Source organism: Triticum urartu, chromosome 1 (assembly GCF_003073215.2).
Source record: "Triticum urartu cultivar G1812 chromosome 1, Tu2.1, whole genome shotgun sequence".
In the NCBI taxonomy this organism is placed as follows: Eukaryota; Viridiplantae; Streptophyta; class Magnoliopsida; order Poales; family Poaceae; genus Triticum; species Triticum urartu.
In genome coordinates, this window is record NC_053022.1 from 450746320 (window position 1) to 450765091 (window position 18772).

Below are 18772 nucleotides of genomic sequence, written 5' to 3' on the forward strand. Positions count from 1 at the left end.
AGAGTGCGTATAATCCATGGACTCACATTAGTCATAAAGAACTCATATACTTATGGCAAAAGTTTATTAGCCCTCGAAGCAAAGTACTACTATGCATGCCCCTAGGGGGATAGATTGGTATTAAAAGACCATTGCTCGTCCCCGACCGCCACTCATAAGGAAGACAATCAATAATAAATCATGCTCCAACATCATAGCATAACGAGAGACTATACGTGCATGCTTCAGGAATCACAAACCTTAACACCAATATTCTTACTAAACACAACCATTTACTAGTACCTCCCACATATTCCATCTCTATATCGCAAAACTATTGCAAGGAATCAAACATATCATATTCAGAGATCCACAAGTTTTATGTAGGATTTTATGACTAACCATGCAATTGACCAATTCCTGTTAGCTCTCTAAATAGATATAAGTGAAGCATGAGAGTTTAATTCTTTCTACAAAAGACCAAGCTCTAACAAATATAAGTGAAGCAAAAGAGCATTCTTCAAACAACGTTTTTCAATGTGAAGAGAAGCAGGCAATCCAAACTTCAAATGATATAAGTGAAGCACATGAAGCATTCTATAAAGCCATACTCAAAAGATATAAGTGAAGTGCAATGAGCATTCTATAAATCAACCATGTACTATCTCATACCAGCATGGTGCATAAAATAAAAATAAAAACTAAGTGCAAAAGACACTCCAAGATTGCACATATCACATGAACGAAACGAATCTGAAAACATACATATACTTGTTGAAGAAAGATGGGATGCCTTCCGGGGCATCCCCAAGCTTAGACGCTTGAGTCTCATTGAATATTTACTTGGGGTGCCTTGGGCATCCCCAAGCTTGAGCTCTTGCCTCTCCTCCTTCTCCTGTAACATCCCAAATCTTCAATTTGGAATGTTATACATGAGATCATCATTGCATATCATATTTTCTTTTGCTTTTGGTTTCATCCTAGAAATTTCTACGCAACTCAAGGACCCACGGAGAGAGTTGGGGATTTCGTTATTTTCATATTTGAGTTTTCTCAAATTTTGAGAATAGGATCATTTGATTTTAATTATTTTATCATCAATTATTTCTATTACAAAAATATGAGAGAGGGAATAAAATGACTTTCCCAAAATAAAAAAATATTGAGGATTTAATAATAAAATCAAATAAGATTTTATTTCGGAGTTTTTCGTTATTTTATTTGAATTTAGGAAAAATGTGCGTTTTCAAAATATTGAGGAAAAATGTGCGTTTTAAAAATAAATGATCACCTTGTGCGGCTTGATTTTAGAAGCCCGGGAAAATTTATTTCGGAATTTTTGGAATCCGTTTAGTATTTCTTTTTATTTTTCTTCTGCGCGTAATTGTTTAAAAAAACGAATCGACCTACGGGCCGTGTCCGACTAGGACTCCGGCCCGACTAGCCTTTATAAGTCGGCCCACCCCCGGGCCGAAACCCTAGCCTCAGCCCCGCCCGAGCCACGCTGCCGCCGCCCGCTCGCTGCCGCCGCCGCTGCCGCCGACGCCGCCCGCCGCGCCGTCGCCGGAGCCGGACGCCGCCGCCGCCGACCCGCCGCCCGAGGTTCGCCTCACTTCGAAATCCGCGCCGCCGTTTTTTTTTCGAAAAAAAACCGTTCTGTTTTTCCTTCGGTTTTTCATTAGTTTTTTTAATAGATCGGTTTTCCGATTTATTTATTTAGCGAGCGTTCGTCCGTTCGTTCGTTCTAGCGAACGTTCGTCATTTTTCTTTTTCTCGGATTAAATCCGCGATTTTTCTAATCATGATTTCTGATCCGATTTTCTTTTTAGTATAACTTTTCGCTCGTTTATCGGAATCAGGCGATTCAAGCGCCTGGAGTTTCGTCTCGAAACCCTCTATCCGTTTAACCAACTTAAACAAGTTTTTGCTACTGTAAAATTTGACTTAGATCCAGATTAGTAGAACGAAGTTGTTTTCTTTCGCCGTTTGACTTTCGTTGCTTCGTTTGATTTGATTCTTTTTGCAAACCGGAGTTCTTAAGTTGAACTTTCTGGTTAGATCTCTTATTTGACTTTTACCTGTGCATTAGATGAGTAATTATTGTATGCTTGTTTGTTTGTCTGCGATAAAATACCCGGAGTGCGCCGCCTGTTACTTCGAATCTTTAGGTTTCGCGGATCATCAGCAAGGCAAGTAACACTTTGATCATACCTTTTCTACTACCCAGTTTTATTGCATTAGATCAATCCTCACACATTGCATGATTAGGATCTAATTAAATTGTGGGATGGAAAGTAGTTGAGGTAGTACCTATTATCTGATTTATTATCAAACCTTTGGGAGTTACTTCTACGTTTGCCAATATGCTATGCTATGCTAGTAGACTTGGATTGGGTGAGTGATATCCATGACACATGTGAGTTTGTTAATTAATGGTTTATCTAAGGTGGCAACTTAAACACACATCTGGGTGGATTGAGGTACCTGGGTATTCCAGGATTGCCTATTTCTTTTGGACCGCCACCCAGGTTCAAAGGGATCATAAGACTATTCATACTAGAAACTTCTGTGTGCAGCCACAAGCCATTATGGGCTCTGGCATAGTTGATTAAGTCGTGCAAACTCTTACAGGGTAGACTAGCAGATGTAGGGCAAAGTAGGTGTAACGGTCTATCCATCGTATGGTACTAGCGCTTCTGAAAGACTGTGTCTCGGTCATTCGTCTTCTCAAGCACCATGTAGTGCGAGAAACCAAACGGAGGTGATCGAGTCTTGTGGGGAAAAGTGCGCAAACCTCTGCAGAGTGTAATAAACTAATCATGGTTAGCCGTGTCCCCGGTTATGGACTTTTTGAGTATCTAGTACCTGGATTGTCATGTGAATCTCAACATGTTACTCTAAATTAGTTTTGTTGGGTTTTGATAATGATGATGTTTAATTGGGATTGAGGATGTTGTCAACCATTCTCAATGTTTAACAACTACCCTGATAGTTAAATAAATTTATTCCTTTGTAGTAGGGAAAAATTGGCTTTACGCAAAACTGTAACCATAGTGTTTTCCACTAGTCAAATATGCATATAGTATAGCAGTTTCATTCCATTACTCTCTATGTGTTACCTTGCCAGCATATTCCATGTGTTGACCCGTTTCGGGCTGCAACGTTAATGTTGCAGACTTTTCAGACGACTATTAAGGAGTTTTAGGTCATGGTTCTATACTCAGTGATGCCGTTGGAGTTGATGGACTCACTTATCTTCCAAGCCTTCCGTTGTTATCGTTATTAGATGGCCTTAAGCCATATTTATTGTAATAAGTTCTCTATTGAGACACTCGATGTAATAAGTATGTGAGTGCTACTCTATTATAAATCCTCCTAGTACTATGTGGTGTCAGCATTACTGATCCAGGGATGACACCGGAGCACAGAGATCAGACCGTTTGAGGTCAGGTCGCTACAGAGATGGTATCAGAGCACACGCTGACTGTCGGACACGACCAGTAAGCTAAAGACCTAGATCACTATTCACTCTCTTCTCCTCTGACCTCTCATCTTTTCCACTCTTTAGGATGGCGGATGCAAGGAACAAGTTCACGCAACCGGATGACGATACACCCTTTGGACGTCACTTGAAGGAAGTCACTAGATACCTAAACATAGGAGTACCAAGCTTCACCGGAACCTATAACGCCACTTTACCTGAAGAAGAGCGTTGGATGATTCATGTTCAAGTTCCAGGAAGGACGTTCATGCCAGTCACTGAGCCCATAGAGTTTTCTTTTGATGCACCAACTTGGAGTCTAGGAAAGAGCATGGCAGCTCACATCGTCATGGGACGCATTGGAGAAGTTACCGCAATGATCTCAAGGATACTATCTACCAGATTTGTGGGCGCCGAGATGAGCACTGGGAGATGATCACCACCAGGAAGGATAGATCAATTGCAGCTTTTATCCAGGAGTTAAACCAGCACATTCGACGACAGGAGAACCAGATGTGCGCCCACATGATAGACCTGAAGAAGGCAAGGACAAGAATCAAGGAACTGGAGGAAGAACTTAAGGCTACACGTGAAGATTACGAAGAAGAAATTGAAGTATTAGTGGATAAGAATACCGACCTAACAATGAAGATCGGAATATTTATGGGAGACCCTACACCAGTAGATGAAGACGAAGAACCCAAGGAGATTCACCTGGAAGACTAAATCATCATCGACGACACCGACTCGGACTCAGATGATAGCGATGATTACTATGTTGATGAAGCAGGAGCAGATATCATGGAGTCTGCAACCGAAGAATATTTCAAGTAGACCACCTCATCAGTAGTAGTAGTCCACCATGTAAATATAGTAGTCCAAGCACTTTTGCGATAGTTAGATCGATTATATGCCCTTGTTTGGTTGAATGAAGTGAATTGTTTGCTTTGCCTCATGTGCATATGGGTAGTGTTTTCTCTTTAGACCCCCTCTATTCTTACATCTCATCTTTTCTAAACCCTCAGATGCCTCCGAGACGTGACCCCAGATTTACCTTTCCACCGGAGCTCACCCAGTTGATCCAGCAGCAGAACACATTGATGCAGTTGCTAGTCCAGAATCAGAATCAGGGGAACAACAACAACAACCCACCACCACCACCACCACCTGTTGATCACTTAGCCCGTTTTCTTAGGCTGAATCCGCCGGTGTTTTCCAGTAGCACTGAGCCGATAGTAGCAGATGATTGGCTCCGCAAGACAGCTAGAGAGTTGACCATAGCAGGATGCACACATGCGGAGAAGGTGAAGTTTGCCGCACATCAGCTTGAAGGACCCGCAACATCATGGTGGGAGAATTTCACAGCCACTTTCCCTGTCGACACTGTCACATGGGACCAGTTTCAGCAGGCTTTTCGTACTGCCCATGTTTCAGCAGGAGCTATGGCCATGAAGAAGCGAGAGTTTCGCAACTTACTCCAAGGAGGACGGACAGTTGGCCAGTATGTGGAGGACTTTAGTAAGCTAGCACGTTATGCCCCAGATGACGTTGCTACGGATGCAGCTAAGCAGGAGAAGTTTCTGGAAGGACTGAATGATGAGTTGAGCATGCAGTTGATGGTAGCAACCTTCAACAACTACCAGGAGTTGGTATTTCATGCTCTTATGATTGAAGGCAAGCAGCAACAAATTGAGAACCGCAAGAGGAAGTATGGACAAGGAAAGTACAATTCAGGAGCTCAGTAGAAGCCACGTTTTACCCCTAGATCGGGAGGACATTTTCAGCATACCCATGGAGGAGGTAGCTCGCACAATCACAACGGCACCAAGAATGATAATGGCAATGGAGGAAGCAACGGCCAGAACCATACCAACCCATCAACCCCAGCCAAGAAAGACCTGAGCCAAGTCACTTGCTTTAAGTGTCAGAAGACCGGACATTATGCCAATGAATGTCCTGAAGGCCAGAATGGCAATGGAAGCTCTGGGAAGAAGCCGAACCCTTTCAACAGGGGACAGGTGAACCACGTTAACGTGGAGGAGGTTGAAGAGCAGCCTGATGCCGTAATCGGTATGTTTTTGGTTAAGTCATTTACTTCACTCGTTCTTTTTGATACTGGTGCATCGCATTCATAAATATCAAGGGGATTTGTGGATAAGTATAACTTGCCCACTAAGGTTCTTAGAACACCTATGTTAGTAAGCTCACCAGGAGCGGAGTATATGGCCAGTCAAGGATGTTTTGAAGTGCCATTGAGTATTGGTAGGCATGTGTTTCCCTCGGATTTAATCATTTTGGAATCACAAGGATTGGATGTAATTCTGGGTATGGATTGGCTGTCAATGTACGGAGGAAACATCGATTGCGCCAGTAAGACAATTTTGCTGACCACCCTAGAAGGGAGAAGGATCAAGTATGTATCCCGACATGTGCCAAAAGGGACTCAAGTAAATTGCTTAACAGGAGTTATGCAGGAGGAAGTACCAGTGGTAAGGGATTTCCCTGAAGTATTTCCAGAAGAGCTGCCAGGCATGCCACTGGATAGAGATATTGAGTTTTTGATTGAACTATTGCCAGGCACAGGGCCAATATCAAAGAGACCATACAGGATGCCTGCAAAGGATTTGGTGGAAATTAAGAAGCAGATTAAGGAGTTACTGGATAAGGGATATATTCGCCCAAGTTCTTCGCCTTGGGGATCGCCAGTACTTCTAGTGGAGAAGAATGATGGATCGTTAAGGATGGTTGTTGATTATCGAGGATTGAATGAAGTAACGATCAAGAACAAGTACCCACTACCAATGATCAATGATCTGTTTGAGCGATTGCAAGGAGCTAAGGTATTTTCCAAGATCGATCTGCGATCAGGATACCACCAGTTGAAGATTCGAGAACATGATATTCCTAAGACAGCTTTTACCACCAGGTATGGGCTGTACGAGTATACCATTATGTCATTTGGTCTGACTAATGCACCTGCATATTTTATGAACATGATGAACAAAGTGTTTATGGAGTTCTTGGATAAGTTCTTCATGGTGTTCATTGATGATATCCTGGTTTACTCGAAGAATGAAGAGGAGCATAAGGAACATTTGCGATTGGTACTTGAGAAGCTCAGAGAACATCAGTTGTATGCCAAGTTCAGCAAATGTGAGTTTTGGTTGAAGGAAGTAGGATTCCTCGGACACGTTATATCCGGAGAAGGAATAGCAGTTGATCCCACTAAAGTTGATACCGTGACCAAGTGGGAAGCACCAACCACGGTTGGAGAGATACGGAGTTTTCTTGGACTCGCAGGATACTACCGGAGATTCATTGAGAATTTCTCCAAGATTGCAAAGCCTATGACAGAGTTATTGAAGAAGGATACCAAGTTCAAATGGACTGAGGAATGTGAGGCTAGTTTCCAGGAGTTGAAGAAACGCTTGGTTACTTCACCAGTGTTGATTTTGCCAGATCAGACCAAGGATTATGAGGTGTACTGCGACGCTTCACGTCGAGGACTTGGAGCAGTGCTTATGCAGGAAGGGAGAGTTGTTTCATATGCCTCAAGACAACTGAAACCTCATGAGTTGAATTATGCTACGCATGATTTGGAGTTAGCAGCCGTAGTGCATGCATTGAAAACATGGAGACATTTCCTCATTGGAAACCATTGTGAGGTGTACACGGATCATAAGAGTTTGAAATACATTTTCACCCAGAAGGAGTTAAACCTCCGACAAAGGAGATGGTTGGAGCTCATCAAGGATTATGATATGAGATTGCATTATCATCCCGGAAAGGCTAATGTAGTAGCTGGCGCATTAAGCCGTAAGAGCCATGTCAATACCTTAATGACGGGAGGAATACCAAGGGAGTTATCCGAAAATCTTCAAGAGTTATGTTTGGAAATAGTTCCGAGAGGCTATGTAGTAGCATTGGAGATTCAGTCAACTTTGATGGATAGAATCAGAGAAGCTCAGAAGACTAACAAGGAGATTGCCTCTATAAAGGAGAAAATAAGCGAAGGAAAGGCTAAAGGATTTCGTGAGGATGAGCATGACACCCTATGGTTTGAAGACCGTGTTTATGTGCCCAATGACCCGGAGATTAGGAAGCTAATTCTGCAAGAGGCACACGATTCACCATATTCGATTCAACCAGGAATACCAAGATGTATTTGGATTTGAAGGATATTTTCTGGTGGACCGGAATGAAGAAGGATATTGCGGAGTATGTAGCAGTTTGTGATGTGTGTCAGAGAGTAAAGGCAGAGCATAAGAAGCCAGCAGGATTGTTACAACCATTGCCGATACCCGAATGGAAGTGGGATAAGTTAGGCATGGATTTTATCACAGGATTACCCAGGACTCGTTCAGGCTATGACTCGATTTGGGTTATAGTCGATCGGTTGACAAAAGTAGCTCATTTCATGCCGGTAAAGACCACTTACACCAGTGCTAAGTTGGCAAAGATATACATGACCAGGATCGTATGTTTGCATGGAGTTCCGAGGAGTATCGTATCAAATAGAGGAACCCAATTTACCTCAAAGTTCTGGAAGCAGTTGCATGAAACTTTGGGTACCAGGCTAGGATTCAGTATAGCTTTTCATCCACAGATAGATGGACAGACCGAGAGAGTCAATCAGATTTTGGAGGATATGCTGAGAGCTTGTGCGCTAGATTACGGATCTAGTTGGGACGACAATTTGCCATATGCAGAGTTCTCTTACAACAACAGTTACCAAACCAGTTTAAAGATGGCCCCTTTCGAAGCTTTGTACGGAAGGAGGTGCAGGACACCGTTGTCATGGGACGAAGTTGGAGACCGCCAGTTGTTTGGTCTTAATTTGATTAAAGAATCTGAACAGAAGGTGAAGTTGATTCGCGATAGACTCAAGGTAGCTCAATCCAGGCAGAAGAGTTATGCAGATTCTAAACGCAAGGAGACAGTTTATGAAGTCGGAGATAGAACTTATCTTCGAGTATCACCACTTCGGGGAACAAAGCATTTTAGTATTAAGGGAAAGTTAGCGCCACGATTTGTAGGACCATATCGAGTTTTGGAGTGTATGGGAGAAGTGGCCCACAAGTTGGAATTACCCGAAGGATTGTCAGGAGTTCATGATGTGTTCCATGTTTCTCAGTTGAAAAAGTGCCACGCGGAGATGGCTGACATACCCTTGAGAGACACAGTGCCATTGGAAGCAATTCAGTTGGATAACGATTTGACCTATGAGGAGAAACCAATTAAGATTCTCGAGTTTGCCAGCCGAGTCACTCGCAGCAAGCTTATCAAGTTTTGCAAAGTTCAGTGGAGCCACCACACGGAGGATGAAGCCACCTGGGAACGAGAGGAAGATTTGCTCAAAGGCCACCCTCACCTATTTTCTAGCCAACCCGAATCTCGAGGGCGAGTTTCATCTTAAGGGGGGTAGGTTTGTAACATCCCAAATTTTCAATTTGGAATGTTATACATTAGATCATCATTGCATATCATATTTTATTTTGCTTTTGGTTTGATCCTAGAAATTTCTACGCAACTCAAGGACCCACGGAGAGAGTTGGGGATTTCTTTATTTTCATATTTGAGTTTTCTCAAATTTTGAGAACAGGATCATTTGATTTTAATTATTTTATCATCAATTATTTCTATTACAAAAATATGAGAGAGGGAATAAAATGACTTTCCCAAAATAAAGAAATATTGAGGATTTAATAATAAAATCAAATAAGATTTTATTTCAGAGTTTTTCATTATTTTATTTGAATTTAGGAAAAATGTGCGTTTTTCAAAATTGCATTTAGGCCCCAAATAAATGTTCACCTTGTGCGGCTTGATTTTAGAAGCCCTGGAAAATTTATTTCGGAATTTTTGGAGTCCGTTTAGTATTTTTTTTTATTTTTCTTCTGCGCGTAATTATTTAAAAAAACGAACCGACCTACGGGCCGTGTCCGACAAGGACTCCGGCCCGACTAGCCTTTATAAGCCGGCCCACCCCCGGGCCGAAACCCTAGCCCCAGCCCCGCCCGAGCCGCGCCGCCGCCGCCCGCCGCGCCGTCGCCGGAGCCGGACGCCGCCGCCGCCGACTCGCCGCCCGGGGTTCGCCTCGCCTCGAAATCCGCGCCGCCGTTTTTTTTCGAAAAAACCGTTCTGTTTTTCCGTCGGTTTTTCGTCAGTTTTTTTAGTTTCGGTTTTTTTAATAGATCGGTTTTCCGATTTATTTATTTAGCGAGCGTTCGTCCGTTCTTTCGTTCTAGCGAACGTTCGTTGTTTTTCTTTTTCTTGGATTAAATCCGCGATTTTTTGATCGTGATTTCTGATCCGATTTTCTTTTTAGTATAACTTTTCGCTCGTTTATCGGAATCAGGCGATTCAAGCGCCTGGAGTTTCGTCTCGAAACCCTCTATCTGTTTAACCAACTTAAACAAGTTTTTGCTACTGTAAAATTTGACTTAGATCCAGATTAGTAGAACGATGTTGTTTTCTTTCGCCGTTTGACTTTCGTTGCTTCGTTTGATTTGATTCTTTTTGCAATCCGGAGTTCTTAAGTTGAACTTTCTGGTTAGATCTCTTATTTGACATTTACCTGTGCATTAGATGAGTACTTATTGTATGCTTGTTTGTTTGTCTGCGATAGAATACCCGGAGTGCGCCGCCTGTTACTTCGAATCTTTAGGTTTCACGGATCATCAGCAAGGCAAGTAACACTTTGATCATACCTTTTCTACTACCCAGTTTTATTGCATTAGATCAATCCTCACACATTGCATGATTAGGATCTAATTAAATTGTGGGATGGGAAGTAGTTGAGGTAGTACCTATTACCTGATTTATTATCAAACCTTTGGAGTTACTTCTACGTTTGCCAATATGCTATGCTATGCTAGTAGACTTGGATTGGGTGAGTGATATCCATGACAGATGTGAGTTTGTTAATTAATGGTTTATCTAAGGTGGCAACTTAAACACACATCTGGGTGGATTGAGGTACCTGGGTATTCCAGGATTGCCTATTTCTTTTGGACCGCCACTCAGGCTCAAAGGGATCATAAGATTATTCATACTAGAAATTTCCGTGTGCAGCCACATGCCATTATGGGCTCTGGCATAGTTGATTAAGTCGTGCAAACTCTTACAGGGTAGACTAGCAGATGTAGGGCAAAGTAGGTGTAACGGTCTATCCATCATATGGTGCTAGCGCTTGTGAAAGACTGTGTCTCGGTCATTCGTCTTCTCAAGCACCATGTAGTGCGAGAAACCAAACGGAGGCGATCGAGTCTTGTGGGGAAAAGTGCGCAAACCTCTGCAGAGTTTAATAAACTAATCATGGTTAGCCGTGTCCCCGGTTATGGACTTTTTGAGTATCTAGTACCTGGATTATCATGTGAATCTCAACATGTTACTCTAAATTAATTTTGTTGGGTTTTGATAATGATGATGTTTAATTGGGATTGAGGATGCTGTCAACCATTCTCAATGTTTAACAACTACCCTGATAGTTAAATAAATTTATTCCTTTGTAGTAGGAAAAAATTGTCTTTACGCAAAACTGTAACCATAGAGCTTTCCACCAGCCAAATATGCATATAGTATAGCAGTTTCATTCCATTACTCTCTATGTGTTACCTTGCCAGCATATTCCATGTGCTGACCCGTTTCGGGCTGCAACGTTAATGTTGCAGACTTTTCAGACGACTATTAAGGAGTTTTAGGTCGTGGTTCTATACTCAGTGATGCCGTTGGAGTTGATGGACTCACTTATCTTCCAAGCCTTCCGCTGTTATCGTTATTAGATGGCCTTAAGCCATATTTATTTTAATAAGTTCTCTATTGAGACACTCGATGTAATAAGTGTGTGATTGCTACTCTATTATAAATCCTCCGAGTACTGTGTGGTGTCAACATTACTGATCCAGGGATGACACCGGAGCACAGAGATCAGACCGTTTGAGGTCTGGTCGCTACATCTCCTCATATCAAGACCTCCTCGATCTTCGAACACTTCATCCACACAAAACTTAACTGAACTTTTAGTGGCGGGGTTAGTGAATATGGCAATGAAATCCCATCATGTACTGCTGTAACATTATTGTATGATTATAAACAAACATTATCCACTGTATGCTATCACAATTCTATGGCCCCAAGTCAAGGAGGCTTCAACAAGAATTCAAACATACACAAATAATGAAGCTATAGCAGCAATCTGTGAAAACAGGACAGTCTGTAAAGATTTGAACATCCACCATACTTCTGTAACTAAAAAAATTCTGAAAAATGAGGACAAAATAAAAAATTTGTATATAAATATAGTACAAAAAGTTTTAGAACCTTTTGACGTTCAAGTAAAAAATGTAAAATCGTGCACTACAGCCAAAGTTTATGTTTTGCACCGCACAAACCAACAGGCAATTTAATCATCCTAAAGGCAAACCTTAGCACATTATTTTTATAATACAATGGAATTGTGCAAGAGGATAATTATTTTTGTGAGAATCTTCATGAAAAATTCTATATTGTTTCCATGAGCATGAACACAAGTGTTCAAGGTCGACCCTCACTTCTCCAATGCATAACTTCCAATCACTTCTCTTTTGTGAAAAAGTTTTTAAGTTCCCCTCTATATTTTTGTTTTTAAACTTTATAAAATCACTCAAAAAAAATAAATGACTCTCTAAAACTTCTGGGTTGTCTCCCTGGCAGCGCTTCCTTTAAAGCCATTAAGCTAGGCATAAAGTGCTCAAGTAATGGATCCAACCGGATCCCAAGGTATATCAAAGCCAATTTTAATTAACAATGATTTGACATGTATTAGTGAGCACAAAGCAACATATATCAAGCAATGACGAAGTCTAACTCTCTTCCCATGCATTGGCATGTCATAAAAGAACAATTCATGCACATCAAGTAAAGGACAATACATAGCATAAGCAGTTTCTTGCAATTCAATCGTGTTAGAAACATAAAGAGCGGAGATGTAGTTCCTCTCTCATAATAATTGTAAGTAGGGGCAGCAAGCACATGCATATTATATTCATCAGAATCATCATGTGCAACGGTAAAAGGCAACCCATCAATGTAATCCTTAATAAGTGCAAACTTCTCTGATATAGTGTAGCTTAGAGAATTCAAAAAGATAATAGGACTATCATGTGTGGGTGCAATAGCAACAATGTCATTCTTAACATAAGGAACTATAGCAAGTTCATCTTCATAATCATAATTCATAATGGCATCTTGGCCACAAGCATAGCAAGCATCAAGTTCATCAAAAAGGGATATTTCAAATGAATCAACAGGATCATAGCAATCATCATAGCATTCATCCTTCGATAAAAATGAAGGGGCATTAAAAAATGTATGGGATAAAGAGTTAATATCATTAGAAGGTGGGCACGGTGATCAATCCGCTCTTCCTCCTTTTGTTCTTCGCTATCCTCCTCATCTTTTTCATCCAATGAGCTCACCGTTTCATCATTTTCTTCTTCGATAGACTCCTGCAAAATGTTAGTCTCTTCTTGGACAGCAGAGGAGTCCTCAATATATGGTTTAACATAGGCATTAGAAGCATAATTATCATAACAATATTTAAGTATGGCAAGATTTTCATATTTGTAAAGAGTAGCATCATACTTTTCAATCAAGCAAGCAATTTCATAAGCACCCTTAAAAGCAACAAATTCTTCAGTTTGTTCAATATCAAAGTAATTATAAACACCTTTGGCATAAGGAGATACGATTCCATTATCAATAAACTCACATTGGTAGGGAAGGTGTTTCTTAGGGTCTTTAGAACAACAAGTAAAAACGTATAATTCACATAAATTCCAAGCATAGCATTGCATAGTATTAATTTGATGTTGTAAAAGTTTCCCTTTTTCAAATAAGCGGTGTCGCACAAAACAAGCATGCTCAGCTGATGATTTTCCCTCAACTAAGCTAGTTGGGTTTTCACCACAAGCACAAATGGATCGAAGATGATCCAAGTAGAAAGCTTCAGTAGTATGATAGATTTTGGGTGGTTCTTCAACCATTGGTTTACCAGGTACAACTAATTTTTTTAGTATTTTGCGTTTCCTACCCATAAATAAAGATAGAAAACAAGATCACAAAATAAAAATTACTTAGTGATAAAGCAAACAAGCACACACGAGAATATTCACCCCACGCTATTGCTCCCCGGAAACAGCGCCAGAAAAAGGTCTTGATAACCCACGAGTATAGGGGGTCGTTTGTAGCCTTCTTTGATAAATAAGAGTGTCGAATCCAACGCGGAGCAAAAGTCCGAACAAATATTCCCTCAAGTTCTATCAACCACCGATACAACTCTATGCACACTTGACGTTTGCTTTATTGGAAACAAGTATGAAACTATTTTGTAGGTGTGATGCTAGAACTTCTTTGCAAGAGTAAAACTAGAAGTACTTTGCAGGATAATGAAAGTTAGGTGTTTAGAAAAAGGGTTTGTGTCAACAAGAAAGTTATTTGTCCCTAGGCAATCGATAACAAGTACCGATACTCATTCTTGTAATTTTATATGAGCGGAAGGCATGAGCTAACATACTTTCTCTACTTGGATCATATGCACTTATGATTGGACCCCTAGCAAGCATCTGCAGCTACTAAAGATCATTAAGGTCGTGAAACCCAACCATCGCATTAAGTATCAAGTCCTCTTTACTCACATACGTCATACTCCACTTACTCGGGTTTAAGCTTCTGTCACTCTCGCAACCCACCATAAGTGAACCAGCAACACCCTACAGCGGGGCCCCCCTCATGTTTGCGTGAGAACGGAGGGCACCGTAGGATAGAAGCATAAATAAAATATATAATCATACCAACCAAGATCACGATTAACCCATAGGACAAAACAGATCTACTCAAACATCATAGGATAACCATAGATCATTGGGAAATAATATATGGAGTTGAGCACCATGTTTAAGTAGAGATTATAGCGGGTAGAAGGGGTGTTACACACTGCATAGAGGGGGAAAGAGTTGGTGTTGACGGTAGCAAGATTGTTGATGTAGACCGTCGTCTCGATCATTGCTCCGGCGGCACTCCGGTGCCACCGGAAGCGAAGGGGAGAGAGCCCCCTCCTTCTTCTTCTTCCTTGGCCTGCCCCTATATGGGAGGAGAGTTCCCGCTCTGGTCCATGGCCTCCATGACAGCGGAGGGGCGGGAGCCCCTCCGAGATAGGATCTCCCTCTTTGTTCTCTTCTATTTCGCGTTCTCCTGATCTGGCCGAAAACCATTTCTTATATTCTGGGAGATCCATAACTCCGATTGCGCTGAGATTTGAACATGATTATTTCCGGGTATAAGCTTCCTTGCGCCCGAAGTAGAGCTCCAACTGACGTTCGAGGAGGGCACAACCCACCACCATGCGCCAGGGGCCTCTTGCGCGCCTTGGTGTCTTGTGGGCTGTGTGGGCCTCCGTTTGCGAATATTCCAACTCCCAAAAATAACATATATTCCAAAATAATTCTTCGTGAAATTTTATTGCATTTGGATTTCGTTTGATATGGATACTCTACGATCCAAAAAACATGCAGAAAATAGGAACTGGCACTGGGCACTGGATCAATAGGTTGGTCCAATAAATCATATAAAAAGTTGCCAAAAGTACATAAAAGTTGTATAATATAGGCATGAAACAATCAAAAATTATAGATACGATGGAGACGTATCGTTATTACACATTATATCATAATACTTATGCCTTTTCTCTCTTATTATATAAGGTTTACATGAAGAGGGAGAATGCCGGCAGCTGGAATTCTGGACTGGAAAAGGAGCAAATAGTAGAGACCTATTCTGCACAACTCCAAAACTCTTGAAACTTCATGGAGCATGTTTTTGGAATATATAAAAATTATTGGGAGAAGGAAGTACCAGAGGGGGGCCACCAACCAGCCACAAGGGTGGAGGGCGCGCCCCCATCCTTGTGGCCCCCTGGCAGGCCTCCGGTGCCCATCTTTGGCTATATGGTGTGTTTTGACCTAAAAAATCAGAAGGAAGCTTTTGGGATGAAGCACCGCCGTCTGGAAGCGGAAACTAGGCAGAACCAATCTAGGGCTCAGGCGGAGCTCTTCTGTCGGGGAAACATCCCTCCGGGAGGGGGAAATTGAAGCCATCGTCATCACCAACGATCCTATCACCGGGAGGGGGTCAATATCCATCAACATATTCACCAGCACCATCTCCTCTCAAACCCTAGTTCATCTCTGGTATTCGATCTTGGTCCCAAAACCTCATATTGGTACCTGTGGGTTGCTAGTAGTGTTGATTACTTCTTGTAGTTGATGCTAGTTGGTTTATCCGGTGGAAGATTATATTTTCAGACCCTTAATTATAATTAATACTCCTCTTATCTTGATCATAAATATGTTTTGTGAGTAGTTACGTTTGTTCCTGAGGACATGTGAGAAGTCTTGTTATAAGTAATCATGTGAATTTGGTATTCGTTCGATATTTTGATGAGATGTATGTTGTCTCTCCTCTAGGGGTGTTGTATGAACGTCGACTACATGACACTTCACCATGATTTGGGCCTAGGGGAAGGCATTGGGAAGTAATAAGTAGATGATGGGTTGCTAGACTGACAGAAGCTTAAACCCTAGTTTATGGGTTGTTTCATAAGGGGCTGATTTGGATCCATATGTTTCATGATATGGTTAGGTTTACCTTAATTCTTCATTCGTAGTTGTGGATGCTTGCGAGAGGGGTTAATCATAAGTGGTAGGCTTGTCCAAGGAAGGTCAGCACCCAAGCACTGGTCCACCCACATATCAAATTACCAAAGTAACGAACATGAATCATATGAGCATGATGAAAACTAACTTGACAACAATTCCCATGTGTCCTCGGGAGCGCTTTGCTTTTATATAAGAGTTCGTCCAGGCTTGTCCTTTGCTACAAAAAGGATTGGGCCACCTTGATGCACCTTGTTTACTTTTGTTACTTGTTACTCGTTACGATTTATCTTATCACAAAACTATCTGTTACCGATAATTTCAGTGCTTGCAGAGAATACCTTGCTGAAAACCGCTTATCATTTCCTTCTGCTCCTCGTTGGGTTCGACACTCTTACTTATCGAAAGGAATACTATAGATCCCCTATACTTGTGGGTCATCAAGACTCTTTTCTGGTGTCGTTGCCAGGGAGTGAAGCGCCTTTGGTAAGTGGAATTTGGTAAGGAAACATTTATATAGTGTGCTGAAATGTACTATCACTTGATACTATGGAAAATAATCCTTTGAGGGGCTTGTTCGGGGTATCTTCACCTCGACCGTAAGAGCAAAGAGTTGGTCCTCAACCTACTACACCTACTGAAAATATTTATTATGAAATTCCTTCAGGTATGATAGAGAAACTGCTAGCTAATCCTTATGCAGGAGATGGAACATTACATCCCGATATGCACTTTCCAGAATGTTTTAGACTCCGAAAAGGAATAGGTATGTGGTAGGTAAGTAAAGCGACTCCAAAACGTTTCCAATGATATTTTTTCTCCCTTTTGGAATATTTGAAAAATTAGGAAAATTAAAAGTAGTCTGAGAGAGACACGAGGCCACCACAAGGGTGGAGGGCGCGCCCCCCATCCTTGTGGCCACCTCGTGTACCTTTCCGACTCTGTTTTCTTGCACGATACTTCTTATGGTCGGTAAAAATTTATTATATAATTTCCCGAAGGTTTTGACCACCGTACCACGACAATATCTCCTGTTCTTGTTTCGAGTTGTTTTTCTGACAGATCTAGATCACCATGACGTCTCCAAGCGCCCCCAAGGACAAGTTTTTCGAGAAGGACATCAACCCCTACCTTGCATAGGTGTTGCAACACCCTCAAGCCGTTGAGATGCGTGAGGGGGTGCCGCACATCCGTGATGTTGAGGGGCCGAAGAAGACCGGAAGCGTGGAGACAAGACTGGAAGCAATGGAGCAGCAAGTTTTCAAGTGCTAAGGGATGGCGGAGCGTGGACTCAACGCCAATCACATGAAGATCGCGGAGTTCACCAACAAGCACAAGTTGGATGCCAAGAGTATTGAGGAGGCCATCTTCAATCTTCATGAGAAAATCGAGCATCTCCAAGCCCAGATCTATGACCCGCAAAACCAAAACTGAATACAGATTTAAGAGGATGAGTTTGGCTGCAGATTTGAGGATCCCGAAGACTTGTTCATCTTTCTATGATGGTGAACCTATGCCTCGAAAGATGGATGATAAGCCTACTTCATCAACAACTCCTTCATCACCACCCCCGAAGAAAGAGATCTAATTAGATGGGTATGGGCACTCCCCTTGACAACTGCGAAGCTTGGGGAGGTGCCTCGGTATCGTATCACCATCACACCTCTATCTTTATCGCTTTTCTTGGTTTGATCGTTTTGGTTATATCTTGATCTTGTAGAATAAAGTTTTAGCACGATCTAGCTTTGAGTTTTGTTACGATCCCTATCTATGTAATCAAGTTCATGAGTTATATATAATAAAGAGTAGTTTTGAGTTGAGGGCATTGCTTTCTTACTATGATCTTGAGGGAATTAAATAAAATAAAGAACAAAAAGAAATAAAAAGATCATATAGTGATCTTATGGAAAGTAATGACTTCACATATAAAGAGTATGATGCATAAAAGTTGTTGACAGTTGACAAACATAGTTTTGGTCATTGTTGCAATTAATAGGAAGTAATAAAGAAAGAGAGCCTTCACATATAAATATACTATCTTGGACATCTTTTGTAATTGTGAGCGCTCATTAAAATATGACATGCTAAAAAGTTGATGTTGGATAAGGAAGACAACATAATAGGTTATGTTTTCTTATATCCAAATAGAAGTTATATTGTCATGGATCATCCAACATGTTGAGCCTGCCTTTCTCTCTCATGATAGCCAAATTATTTTCACCAACTAGAGATACTACTTGTGCTTCCAAACATCCCTCAACCCAGTTTTGCCATGAGAGTCCACCATACTGATGCGGCTTGAAGCTATGTCGGTATTTCCCCAAAGAGGAAGGGATGATGCAGCACAACGACGGTAGGTATTTCCCTCAGTGATGAGACCAAGGTTATCGAACCAGTAGGAGAACCAAGCAACACAACATAAACAGCCCTTGCACACAAATAACAAATACTCGCAACCCAACGTGTAAAAGGGGTTGTCAATCCCTTTCGGGTAGCGGCGCCCCAAGATAGGCAAACGGACGTGAAATAAATTGTAGTAGATTGATATATCGAACGCCAAATAAAATAAATAAGAATAAAAGCAGCAAGGTATTTTTGTATTTTTGGTTTAATAGATCTG